The following is a 12,467-nucleotide window of genomic DNA, read 5'->3' on the forward strand; positions in this document are numbered from 1 at the left end:
GAATTCTTTTTCTGACATGCTTCTTGCCTCTGTTTCACTTAGCTGCTTTTCTGGCAAGTCCTCCTCTTCTTTCCTTTGGGGGTTTCTTTGTCTACCCATGTTTGATCTCACCAACAGATCTAGATGTTGAGTTGCTCAGGGGCTGCTCCTTGGGTGGCTGTGGCTCCTCGGACTACGGTTGCTCCTCGGGCAGTTGTGGTAGCAGCTGCTCCTCAGTTGGCAGCAGCTCCTCTACATATGCTATTCTTTGTATCCATCCTTCTTTCCAATGTGTTTATGTTGCTCCTCCCTTAAAAGTTGCCAGGTATTGTAACTTATGTGATCAATGTATGGTGAAAGGACTGAAGGGTCAGTTCTGAACTTGGTCCTTGAGAGGCCTTGTGTTTGTCTGAGCTTTTTCTCTTGAAAATTTGCCTCCGCCAGGTGAACAACCCCAAGCTAGACTGCTGCATGATGAGAGACAGATGACCCAGTTACCTCCATTGTCCCAACTGACAGTCAGAAACCACAGAAGCAGAGCTGCCTAGATGATAGTCAGCTGACAACAGAAGAGCCACCAGGCTGAGCCCAGACAAAATTATTGAACCACAGAATAGTGACCTAAATGGTTTTCACTTTGATGTGTTTTATTATGCAGTAATAAATAACTAATGGTGTCTGAAGTTCAAAGAAATACAATTAATACTTTAAAAAATTATGTTCATAGAATATATCCTTCAAGCAAAAGATAGTCTTCATGAGGAAGGAATTTTTATCTCTTGTTTTACTAATATGTGCGTCTCCTCCACTTAGAGGGCTCAATAAATATTAGTTGAATGTCTTGAATGTATGTAATTATTGGATAATCCATTTTTATTAAATACTGGAAGGACATATGTTGAAGTCTTCATAGCAGTTGACTCCTGGTTGTGGAATTATAGATGATTCCGCCCCCCCCCCCCCCCCCCCCGGCCCCGCCTTTTTGTTTGCTCACTGGAGTGGTGTGTGTGTGGTCTTAAGTTATTCTTATGTTCCTGGAATCTGAGATTTCTACAGTTAATGATAAAAAACCATTTTAACTGTCAAGGGGAAAATGTCAACTCTGAACAACTTTCTTGGGCTTAGGTCTACTGAAATTGTTACCCAAAACTTTTCTTGATCTGCTACTTCATTTCCATGAATGATAACATTTATTTGACACCTCCCCTTAGTGTTAGCTGATCACTACAGTTCTTATTTACAACTATTGGCACATAAAAATGGTGTCTATTAGTTGGAGAATCAAGAAACTGCCTATGTTTAATATTTTGCACTCAGGGTTAGCATTTATTTGTTGAAAATCCTTTCTATACAACTATTGAAAGCCAAATTTATACTAAGTAAACAACCCCTTAGGATGAAGAGGATGGTGAAGCTAATATACCCACAATCTATTTGTTCATTATTGGTGAATGTACATCATTGGTGAGTTTAACCAATGTGTAGACACAATTGTTATTTATTTAAGCATTTAATGCAAAGACTAAAGTACCTATAGCATTTGAAAGCCTTCTCTTCTTCACTTACAATCCAACTGTTTAAAGCATTCTTTCTCCTTACATTTCTCCATCATTTTGTTCCAAACATTTGTACATCTTCTTTTGTAGGTGTAGTGCTAAGTACTTCAGTGAAAACCATGGGTGAGAGAAGATCAGTTCCCTCAAGAAGCAACAATGTGGTGAGTCAAGCATTTAAACACATAATTGTCCTATAACAAGATAGGTTTTAATGGTAAATATTACTAAATAGTAAAGTGGTGCACAAAGTAGAAATAACCCAGTTTACTCACTGGGGGTGGGAGGGTGGGAGTGGTTAGCAAAGGCTCCACTAAGACAGAGGTGAGCTAGCAGGGTCTTGCAAGATGTGTAGAATTTGGGTAAAGGAGGATGTATTGGGGAAGGACAGGCAGCAGATAAGGCTAAAGAGTGGAAACAGAGACATAAAAATTCTTGACTTTAAAAAACATAACAGCTTTACTAGTATATAATGTTTAGCTGAGTGTAGTGGCATTTTGGTGTCTGTTGTTTCTGGGACTCCCTTGCAGCTGATCAGTGGGGCTCAGGTGTCATTGACTTGGAGGAACAGTTACCAGCTGTACAGAACTCCCCCTGCTCAAATCAGCAGCTGCACTTGGCAGGACTACAAAGAGCTATCTCACTTCACATATCTCACTTCACCTTAAATGCATAATTCAGGAGTTTAATCTAGTCACAGAGTTCTGCAACTATTACCACTATATCATATTAGAACACATTAATCATTTCCCAAAGAACCCCATACCTGCTAGTAATCACTCCCCACTATCAGCTCTGCCCTAGCCCTGACAACCACCAATCTACTTTTCATCTCTATGGACAGAATTTTTGCCTATTCTTGACATTTCATGTAAGTGGAATCATGCAATATAGGGCTTTTGATAGCTAGCTTCTTTTTAGTGTTGTAGCATGAATCAGCATTTCATCCCTTATTATAGTTATATCACATTTTATTTATCCATTCATCAATTGATAAATATTTAAATTGTTTCCACTTTTGGCTATTATGAATAACTAGAGGCCTGCTAAATGAAAATTCATGCACTGGAAGGGGTGGTCCCTCAGCCTGGCCTGCCCCCTCTTACAGTCCAGGAGCCCTCAGGGGTGGGAGGCAACTTGGCGATCAGGGGAAGGCGACACCCCATCACACCTCTGCTGCTGCCACTGCCGGCAGCGCAAGCCTTGGCTGGCCCTGGTTACCTGATCCTCGGGCTGGCCCTGGGTGGCTGGGGGGCTGAGGGTACTGGGGGACTCTGGAGGCAAGCATGTGGCAAGTCTGTGCCCACATGTGGGCAGGCCTGGCCTTGCCGTGCTCCTGCTGCCCTGGCAGTGCTGAGGGCACTAGGAGTCACCATCTTGTGGCTGTGGGTGCCACCATCTTTGTGACAGTGTGAGGGTCAATTAGCATATTCCCTCTTTATTAGATAGGATGCTGCCATGAACATTTGTATATGGGTTTTTCAGTTCTCTTGGGCATATACCTAGGGGTGGAATTACTAGATCCTATGGTAAATATGTTTTAGATTTTTGGGAACTGCCAAACTGTTTTTTCAAAGTGGTTGCACCATTTTAAAATCCCACCAGCAATGTATGAGGGTTCTAATTTCTCTACATCTTTGCCAACATTCTTATTGTTGGCTTTTTTTTATTCTAGCTATTCTAGCGGGTATGAATTGGCACCTCATTAAGGTTTTGATTTCCATTGCCCTAATGAATAATGATGTTGCATCTTCATTGGATTTTATATTCATTACTAGGGGCCCGGTGCACGAAATTTGTCCACGGCAGGGGGGGGGGGGGTGTGGGTTTCCTCAGCCCAGCCTGCCGCCTCTCACAGTCCAGCAACCCTCAGGGGATGTCTTACTGACAGCCCATGGGGAGCGGACCTAAGCCACAGTCTAGCCTCCCTCTGCGGGAGGCAACCGGGCTGATCAGGGGAAGGCGCCACCCCCATCACCCCACTGCTGCTGCCACTGCTGGCCGCCACAGCCACCAAAGTGTTTTCATGAACACAGACTCCAGTCCGTTCACCATAAAAAAAATGTCTGTGTCTGCTCCGGGCCTGCTCCAGCCGTGCTGCAGTGGCTCAGGCACACCGCTTGTCTGTGTCCACTCAGGGGTTGCTCAAGCCTCACTGTGGCAGCTCAGCCAGGCACCCCTGTCTCTGTCCCCGCCCACCAACTCCTGCCTGCACATGTCTCAGTTGGGAGCGGCCTCTGCTTCGGAGGCAGTGTGACATTAGCGCTGGGCAGGCCTGTGCATGCCTCCACTGGGGGCGGAAGTCCCCACCTTCGTCCCTGCCCACCAGTTCCTGTGCGCACACAGCCCATTGACTGGTCATGACTGGGATACCATTAGGACCAATTAGCATATTACCTCTTTATATATAGAGATATTTTCTCTCAATGTATCTGTTTGCTTAGTTTTTTAAATATACAAATGCTTCTCCCAATTTTAAAAGAGATAACACAATGAACTCACCCCCTCCCCCATCTATAATCTTATTTCTGGCTTTCCATTCTCAAACAAAGTTCTCTAAAAAATTAGCTATATTTGTCTGGCTTTATTCCCTTACCCCATATTAATCCCTGCACAGGCACCATTCACTTAGAATGCAATGAGATTATTACTCCCTAGAGCAGTGGTAGGCAAACCGCGGCTCGCGAGCCACATGCGCCTCTTTGGCCCCTTGAGTGTGGCTCTTCCACAAAATACCACGTGTGGGTGCGCACATACAGTGTGATTGAAACTTCGTGGCCCATGCGCAGAAGTCAGTATTTTGTGGAAGAGCCACACTCAAGGGGCCAAAGAGCTGCATGTGGCTCGCGAGCCACAGTTTGCCAACCACTGCGCCAAAGCAATGCAGTAGTAGTTTCCCTGTTCTTCACTCCTTACTTCTCTTGAAAGCTGGCTTCAGGATCCATCCCTTTTTGGAAACTGAATCTTCCCTAGAAGACAGAGCTTCCCATCTGCTTACTGGTGTGCTGAGAAGAGGCTAAAGGTGGACCAAGTGAATTCACCCTCAACACTAAGAGCAGTCAGGTGAGTCCTGGGAAGCCAGTGCTTCTGTGCTAGTGCATCTGCCTCTGAGAAGCCTTGTCTGATTTTCCCTTGGTAATGTACAAATATCATTTTCTACTCTACCATGACAAAGTTTGAGAAGCACTGCCAAGGTAACTAATAGTTCACATATTGCTAAAGCCAACTGACATTTTTTAAAAAGTCTTCAGTGTACTTTCTACCCTTGGCTTTCACAATACAATCCTCTCTTGGGTCCTTCCTGCTTTGCCAGCTGCTTCTTTGTCTCCTCTCTGTGCTTTTCTTCCTCTGCCCAGTCACTAAATGTTGAGTTCATCTCAGGCATTCAGTTAATTCCTATATATAGATGACTTACAGATTTATTTCTTCTCTGGTTCCAATGCTAGAGGTCTCTTGGATATGTCAAAGTCACCTCAAAAAGAACATGTCTAAAATCAAGTTTAGTATCTACCTCCACTACTTCAACTGTTTCTCTTCCAGGGTTCCCTAACTCAGGGAATGGAAGAGATCATTACCAACTTCTGTAAGTGGGGAACCAAAAATCATCTCTGACAACTATTGCTCAAACCCCGCATGTTCAAGTCCTGCTAAGAATAGCTCCTAAATATTCATATTCTCCATCTCCACTATCACTACCTGAGTTTATTTACTCTGGGTTCTTATCTCTACTGCTTTCTACCTGTACCTTCTCAGCCCCACCCTCTTAACTCTCCAAACAGCAGCCAGAATGATCTTTTCGAAATGCAAATCTGGTCACATCACCATCTCCACCTCCAGTTTACACCAATCAATTACACTGAGCATAATGATAAACCACTGTTCTGCCTATAAGATTCATCTAGCCCACCTATCTCCTAGGTGTCTCACGCCCTTATTCTTCCACACTGGCCAGATTTCAGAGGAGCCAGGGGTTGGTTTATTTGATTTGTTATTGCATTCTCAGTACACAGCATGATGACTAGTGCATCATAGATGCTTAATAACTATTTGTGTAATGAATGAATGAATGAATAGATGCCATACTAAGTTTACAATTTATCCTGTGGGCTTACATTGAAAGAATGTAAGCAGAAAGTTAAGATTATTTGGCTTCTAAAATGAAAGCTTAGCCCTGACTGGTTTGGCTCAGTGGATAGAGCGTCAGCCTGCGGACCGGAAGGTCCCAGGTTCAATTCCAGTCAAGGGCATGTACCTTGGTTGCGGGCACATCCCCAGTGGGAGGTGTGCAGGAGGCAGCTGATCGCTGTTTCTCTCTCATAGATGTTTCTAACTCTCTATCCCTCTTCCTTCCTCTCTGTAAAAAAATCAATAAAATATATTTAAAAAATAAATAAATAAAATGAAAGCTTAGACTCTGGCTCAGTTGTTTGGAAGTTCAATTTCCAGTCAGGGCATATAGCTAGGTTTTGGGTTTGATCCCCAGTCTGGGTGCCTACAAGAGTCTACTGATTGATGCTTCTCTCTCACATCAATGTTTTTCTCTCACTCTCCTTCATCTCTGTCTAAGAATCAATAAAAACATGTCCTCAGATGAAGGAAAAAAAGAAAGTTCAGTTAATAGCTTTGAGAGAGGATAGGCAGGGGCTGAAAGGACCAGTTTGTACCTGTCATAATAATGCAGTTGAGAAATGATAAGAACCCATCCCAAGGCAGTACCAGTGGAATTAAGAGCAGACAGTATACTAGTATGTGAGGAAGTTTTTAAAGTAAAATTGATAGAACATAACCATTCATTGAGGTGACTGACTGGTTGGAGAGGAGTGCACCAACTAATAGAAAACAGAACTTGTTTGTAGCAAGGAGAGCAGGTCCAGTTTGGGACTAGATGAATTCAAAGTCCACATAAGATATGATATACAGGGGTAGAAGCCCAATATGCAGTCTTCTATTTTCAGACTTTTTTACAGTGGCTTCTTCTCAGCCTATTCATTTAAGGACAAAACACTTCTTAGAGCTTTATTTACTCCTTTTCTTAACAAAATGTATGTGAAAGGGTTGGGCCATAGGCTCCTACTGCAGGTGCCTACCTATTCTCTGCTCCCTTGTCATCTCTGAAACTGCTTTAAATAAGGCTCCCAGAAGCCACATGTAAGTGCACTCGGAGAGACTGAATACACAGATGGGCAATGCCAGACCACATGTAAAAATAGACCTTTGGCCCACAACTTGCAGCAACCAGTTCAGAAAACCAATCTCCTTGTATACAATGAACAACCCAGGAAACCAGTCTGCTATAAGTCAGATTTTCAGGAAGCTAGATTGCTATTTTTAGTGATAATTCAGGAAGCTAAACATAACTTCTGTAACAATCAGCCCCAAATAACCAGAATTTGATTGATAACTGATAGCTTCCCAATTTTTGTTCTGCTTCTAACAGGACTAACCAGAGAAAGCCAAATACGAACCCTAAGCAATCACAGAGGATGTCTCAGTTCTAGCTAGTCCACTCACAGCTCCCTGTGATAACAGCCCACAATCAGGCACACCCAAAGCCTTCCTTTTTCCACTCTAATCTTTTCCACCCCTCTACTTGCCTTTGAGTATGTTCCAAAATGTAAGTGGTGGTAGCTGACTCCCTTGATATAACAAACGCAGAATATATAACCTTTGCTTTTTTCATCTGGTTGGTCTTTATTTCTACAACTCTTTCTTTTTAACTTAGGAATTTGCTCAACTGCAATTAACCCTACCAATCCTTCCCTTCTGGAAATCACCTCTTCTCTTGGCTTCCAAGCCTTAAACTTCTGATCCACAGTCTCCCATGTCTATGACATCTTTGCTTCCTTCAAGATCTCTTCTACCAGAGTCTTCCAGGGTTCCTTCCTCAGCCCTCATCCTACTTATATTTATAATTCTACTTGGGTGATGACATCTACTCTTTAAAGTTTTAGCTATCACTATTATGCTCCACTCCCAAATCACTGTGTTCAGCCCAGACTTGTTCCTGCTGGTTGCCTCCTCACAAATGCTCCATAAATACCTAAACTCAACATATTCAAAACTGAACTCATTCCCCTCCTCCTACCCCTTCACCCCCACTAAGCTTGCTCCCACTCTTCTTTTCTCCTTTGTTAGCCATGTCATACTTCCCAAATCAACCAAGTGAAATAGATTCTGCTGATTTATTTGGCTTTCTAAATATTTCCTTAGTGCATTCTTCCTCTCCATTTATATTGTCAGAGCTCACTTTAGGACTTCACTATGTCTTTCTAAAATAGTACATGAGTCCTCTAACTGGTTTTCCAGTTGCCGGTTGTGTCCACTTTCAAACAATGCTCCACTTTGCTGGCAGAGACACCTTTTAAAGCACAAATCTCAACATGCTGAGCCCTGCCTAAAACCCTTTAGTATTTATTGTTTAATATGGCAAAGGAGACCCCCATGATATTTTCAACAACTACATTTCTTGCCATGTGGACTTTGAACTTGATGATCTAAGCAGACACATCCCACAGTTTAGACCCTTGAGCCTTCACAAAGATGTGAGTATATTCCCAAGTAGTGTCAGAGCTCCAGAAATACTCTAACTTGTTGGTGCTCTCTGGTCTTAGCTTAGAGTCTTGTGAGAACCTTTATGGCAAGCTGTTTGATGTCTGTGAAGAGATCTCTGTTCAAGTAGCCACCTGGCAGGAGGACCATGTTGAACTGAAGTAGCTGTGTGAATTGCGGTCTTCAGAATTCTTCCCTGAAAAACCAAGTTTATACTTGGCTTTGAGGTGTGGCTACAGCGAAACAGAAGAAAATACATGTTTTCTTAGGGGAAGGGGCATTCAAACTCTCACCCTCAGACGTTTTCATCTGCTGCACAAAGCAAGTCCCTGCTAGTACTCACAAACATGGTCATTTCCCTCCTGTGAGCCCATCACCAGGTAAGGGTACAGCAGGCTCCGCTCTCCAGAGATGTAGTGAGCATCCCCAGCAGCACTTTACTGTCAGCCAAACCAAAAGGAAGAAAGAAAGTCAGTATAGAGGGCTACTGGCTGATTGTTAAAGCTGAGCCTAATGTGGAAGAAAAATAATGTTCTGGTGATTTCAATGTAAACATTTTTAAGATACCAATAGCCAGCAGGTAGCCTTTCACCTTAGATATCTGTGAAGAACATCAGCATTTGGGAGAAGGCAAGGAGACAAGAAACTCCTGCCTGTAACTGAAAATATAGTAACTGGTACTGAAGAAGGGAGCACCTCATTTTCCAAGTGCCAGATTGTGCCCCCCTGATTTACAGGAGGACTTTCGAGACTGACTTCTCAAATCTAAAGTCACTTCAGCTGCCCCCTTGTTTGTGGCAAGTGATGAAGTGGAAGACAGAGCGGGAGAGTCAGAGAGCTCTAGAGGCTGGTTCTGGCCTGGAGCCAGGTTCCACCATCAAGACTGACACCGTGAGGGAGGGAGGATAAGATGGAAAACACTTAGAAACAGTTAAGCTGTCCACAGCAGGAAGCTTGTTGCACTGTATGATGCAGGATCCCATTTTAATCACCATGCCCCTGTACACACACATCACAGATAAACATACACAACCATACATACATGTACATATTCAGCGCACACTTAAAAACACCACACATAAACACCGAGACACATACATACATATACCCATATTCATAGCACACATGCACAAAAACAGCACACCACACATAAAAACCTACACATATACATACATATACCATGCATACAGCACAGGCACACACTGCACACATACACACATACACAAACACATACATGCATAGGCATAGCACAAACACAAACACATGCCTACACACATACACACAGCACATGCACACACATGCACACACCGCATACACATATACACCACATCCTATCTAATAATAGGCAAACATGGTAATTAACCATACCTCCGCTATGCTTCCCATTGGCTAATCAGGGCAATATGCAAATTAACTGCCAACAAAGATGGCGGCTGGCAGCCACACAGCTGAAGCAAACAGGAGGCTTGCTTGCTCCAGTGATAAAGGAAGCCAAGCTTCCCCACCTGCCCTGCCCAGCTCTGAGCTCCAAAAGCAACTATGTATCAATTATAGAAGCTAAACAAGCGCCAGATACCTGCCTTCAGCCAGCGAGGACTCCGAGCTCGAGCCGCAACAATGTTTCAATTATAGAAGGTAAATAAATCCCAGAATTTAAAAAAAAAAGAAAAAAAGGAGACAATGGGAGCTTCAGTCACCAGCAGGCTTGGCCAGCCTGAAAACAGCCCTCAGCCCCTCATCCAGACTGGCCAGGCACCCCAGTGGGGACCCCCACCCTGAAGGGGGTGCGGGCAGCCTGAAAACAGCCATTAGCCCCTCATCTGGGCTGGCCAGGCACCCCAGTGGGGACCCCCACCCTGAAGGGGGTGCGGGCAGTCTGAAAACAGCCATCAGCCCCTCATCTGGGCTGGCCAGGCATCCCAGTGGGGACCCCCACCCTGAAGGGGGTGCGGGCAGCCTGAAAACAGCCATCAGCCCCTCATCTGGGCTGGCCAGGCACCCCAGTGGGGACTCCCACCCTGAAGAGGGTGCGGGCAGCCTGGAAACAGCCATCAGCCCCTCATTCAGGCTGACCAGGCACCCCAGTGGGGACCCCCACCCTGATCCGGGACACCATTCAGGGCAAACCAACCAGCCCCCACCAGTGCACCAGGCCTCTATCCTATATAGTAAAAGGGTAATATGCAAACTGACCCTAACAGCAGAAAGACTGGGAATGACTGGTCACTATGATACACACTGGCCACCAGGGGGCAGACGCTCAATGCAGGAGCTGCCCTCTGGTGGTCAGTGAGCTCCCACATGGAGGAGCTCTGCTCAGCCACAAGCCAGGCTGATGGCTGTCAGTACAGCGGGGGTGGTGGGAGCCTCTCCTGCCTCCTCAGCAGCGCTAAGGATGTCGGACTGCAGCTTAGGTCTGCTCCCCGCTGGCAAGTGGACATCCCCCGAGGGCTGCCGGGCTGCCAGAGGGATGTCTGATTGCCAGCTTAGGCCCTATCCTCTGGGGAGCAGGCCTCAGCCAGCAGATGGTCACCCCCCGAGGGGTCCCACACTGTGAGAGGGCACAGGCCGGGCTGAGGGACCTCCCCCCACCCCCCCCCCCCCCCCCCGCCGGTGCACAAATTTTTGTGCACTGGGCCTCTAGTAAATATATATATATATATATATATATATATATATATATACACACACATACACAGCACAGGTACACAATCTATAGGCATACACACACATAAACACATGCATACACATAGCACATGTATATGTACACACACACTACACACACACACACACACACACACACACATACACACACACTTGTAACTAGATAATAATTCCACAGGTAACCCAGTCATGGCACCCAGGCCCCTTATGCCACAGGGTCAGGAACCAGCATGCTAACTCCTAGCAGTGCACAAGCAGCCAGGTCTGAACTATTAAAGCTAAATATTGTTACAATGGATTTTAGAATGAAAAAGCCTCCTCTCTACATCAGAGGTCCTTGCCTCAAGTAGGTTTGTAGTGAGTTACTGTATTCAAGACACTTCTTAGGCTGGAGTCATGACCCACAGAGCAGGAAACAGCAAACAGCCTCCCCATCTACTGTGCTTTGACTTCTTCAAAATGGTCTCTGATCCTCCAAAGGGGCACATGGCCTCTCTTATAAAAGTTAACCTTCCTGGAAATGACTCCCAAACATTCAGACTGTGAGAGGTGTGGTGGGGGCCAAGGCCAGAGTTTGCCCAGAGGCCAGTCTGGATTTAGGATCACATTAAGGAGAAGTGAAACCCTGGGCTTTTATGGTGGAGAGGCCACATGGCGTTCAGGCAGCAGATGTGCCTCTGGGAGGAAAGCTGGTTAAAGCCTTAATATCACCATGTCTGGGTTTATGTGGCTATTTTTGCTAAAATAGAGGAGTGGAGCTAAGCACTGGGAGAAGGCAGGAGCCTGACTTGGCCCCTCGAGACCGTCTCTCTCTCTCACCTAGACATTTCCTATCCATTACAGTGAGCCCTGCTGCCAGGCTGGGGACAGAGCTGAGTTGGATGATCTTGAATGTGACTAATAGGAATGATCACTTAGGTCCAGGGCATCCTCTGCTCTTGTGGGCACTGGTGGCCATCTATTGGGCTCTGGTTAAGAGGGGATCACAGAGGCTCTGGTCAGCTGACACTTGAGAGACCTGAGATTCTTCAGCGAATAGATGTCCTCCAGTTGCTTAGTCACCCAGGCTGGTGGTTACTCACTCTCCTTTATAAATGCACCTCTGGGCATCATGGAGACTCAGTTACTGAGGTCACATTGCTTTCTCCTTCTCCACCATGGCTGCTCTCAGTGATTTTCATCAGACATTTTTAGAGCAAACACGTTGATAGGTAACAGGATTAAGGTGCACATATGTGCCAACAGCACTTTTGCAGAAAAGCATACCAAGGTGTGGGAAATTCCAGAGAACCCACAAAAGTACCAGGCAGGGAAGTACCTGGGATAAATCAGTGGGTGCAAGTTTTAGAATGAGGCCTCCCTTCCATCTTGAGCAGGAAGTTTTCAGTTTTCCAATTTCAGAAACCAATGTGAACCCTTTACATTCCTCTATAGAGTAAGTAGAAACAATAGAAGCTATTGATGAAGCAAAAATGATTTACTGAACAGGCGAGAGAGGTCTTAGAAAATGTTATTAAAGAATGGAATGTCCATAAGGGCAAGACAGAGGGGACCATGTTGAGAGAGGAAATTGAAAAGGTCTGTCTGCGTTGCCCAGCCAGTGTAGTTCAATGGTTGAGTGTTGACCTATGAACCAAGAGGTCACCGGTTCTATTCCAGGTCTGGGCATATGCTTGGGTTTGAGGCTGGATCCCCAGTAGGGGGCGTATGGGAGGCAGCCAA

This window comes from Myotis yumanensis, unplaced genomic scaffold (assembly GCF_028538775.1).
Source record: "Myotis yumanensis isolate MYYU_CA2020_CCGP unplaced genomic scaffold, mMyoYum1.0.hap1 SCAF_3, whole genome shotgun sequence".
Classification (NCBI taxonomy): Eukaryota; Metazoa; Chordata; class Mammalia; order Chiroptera; family Vespertilionidae; genus Myotis; species Myotis yumanensis.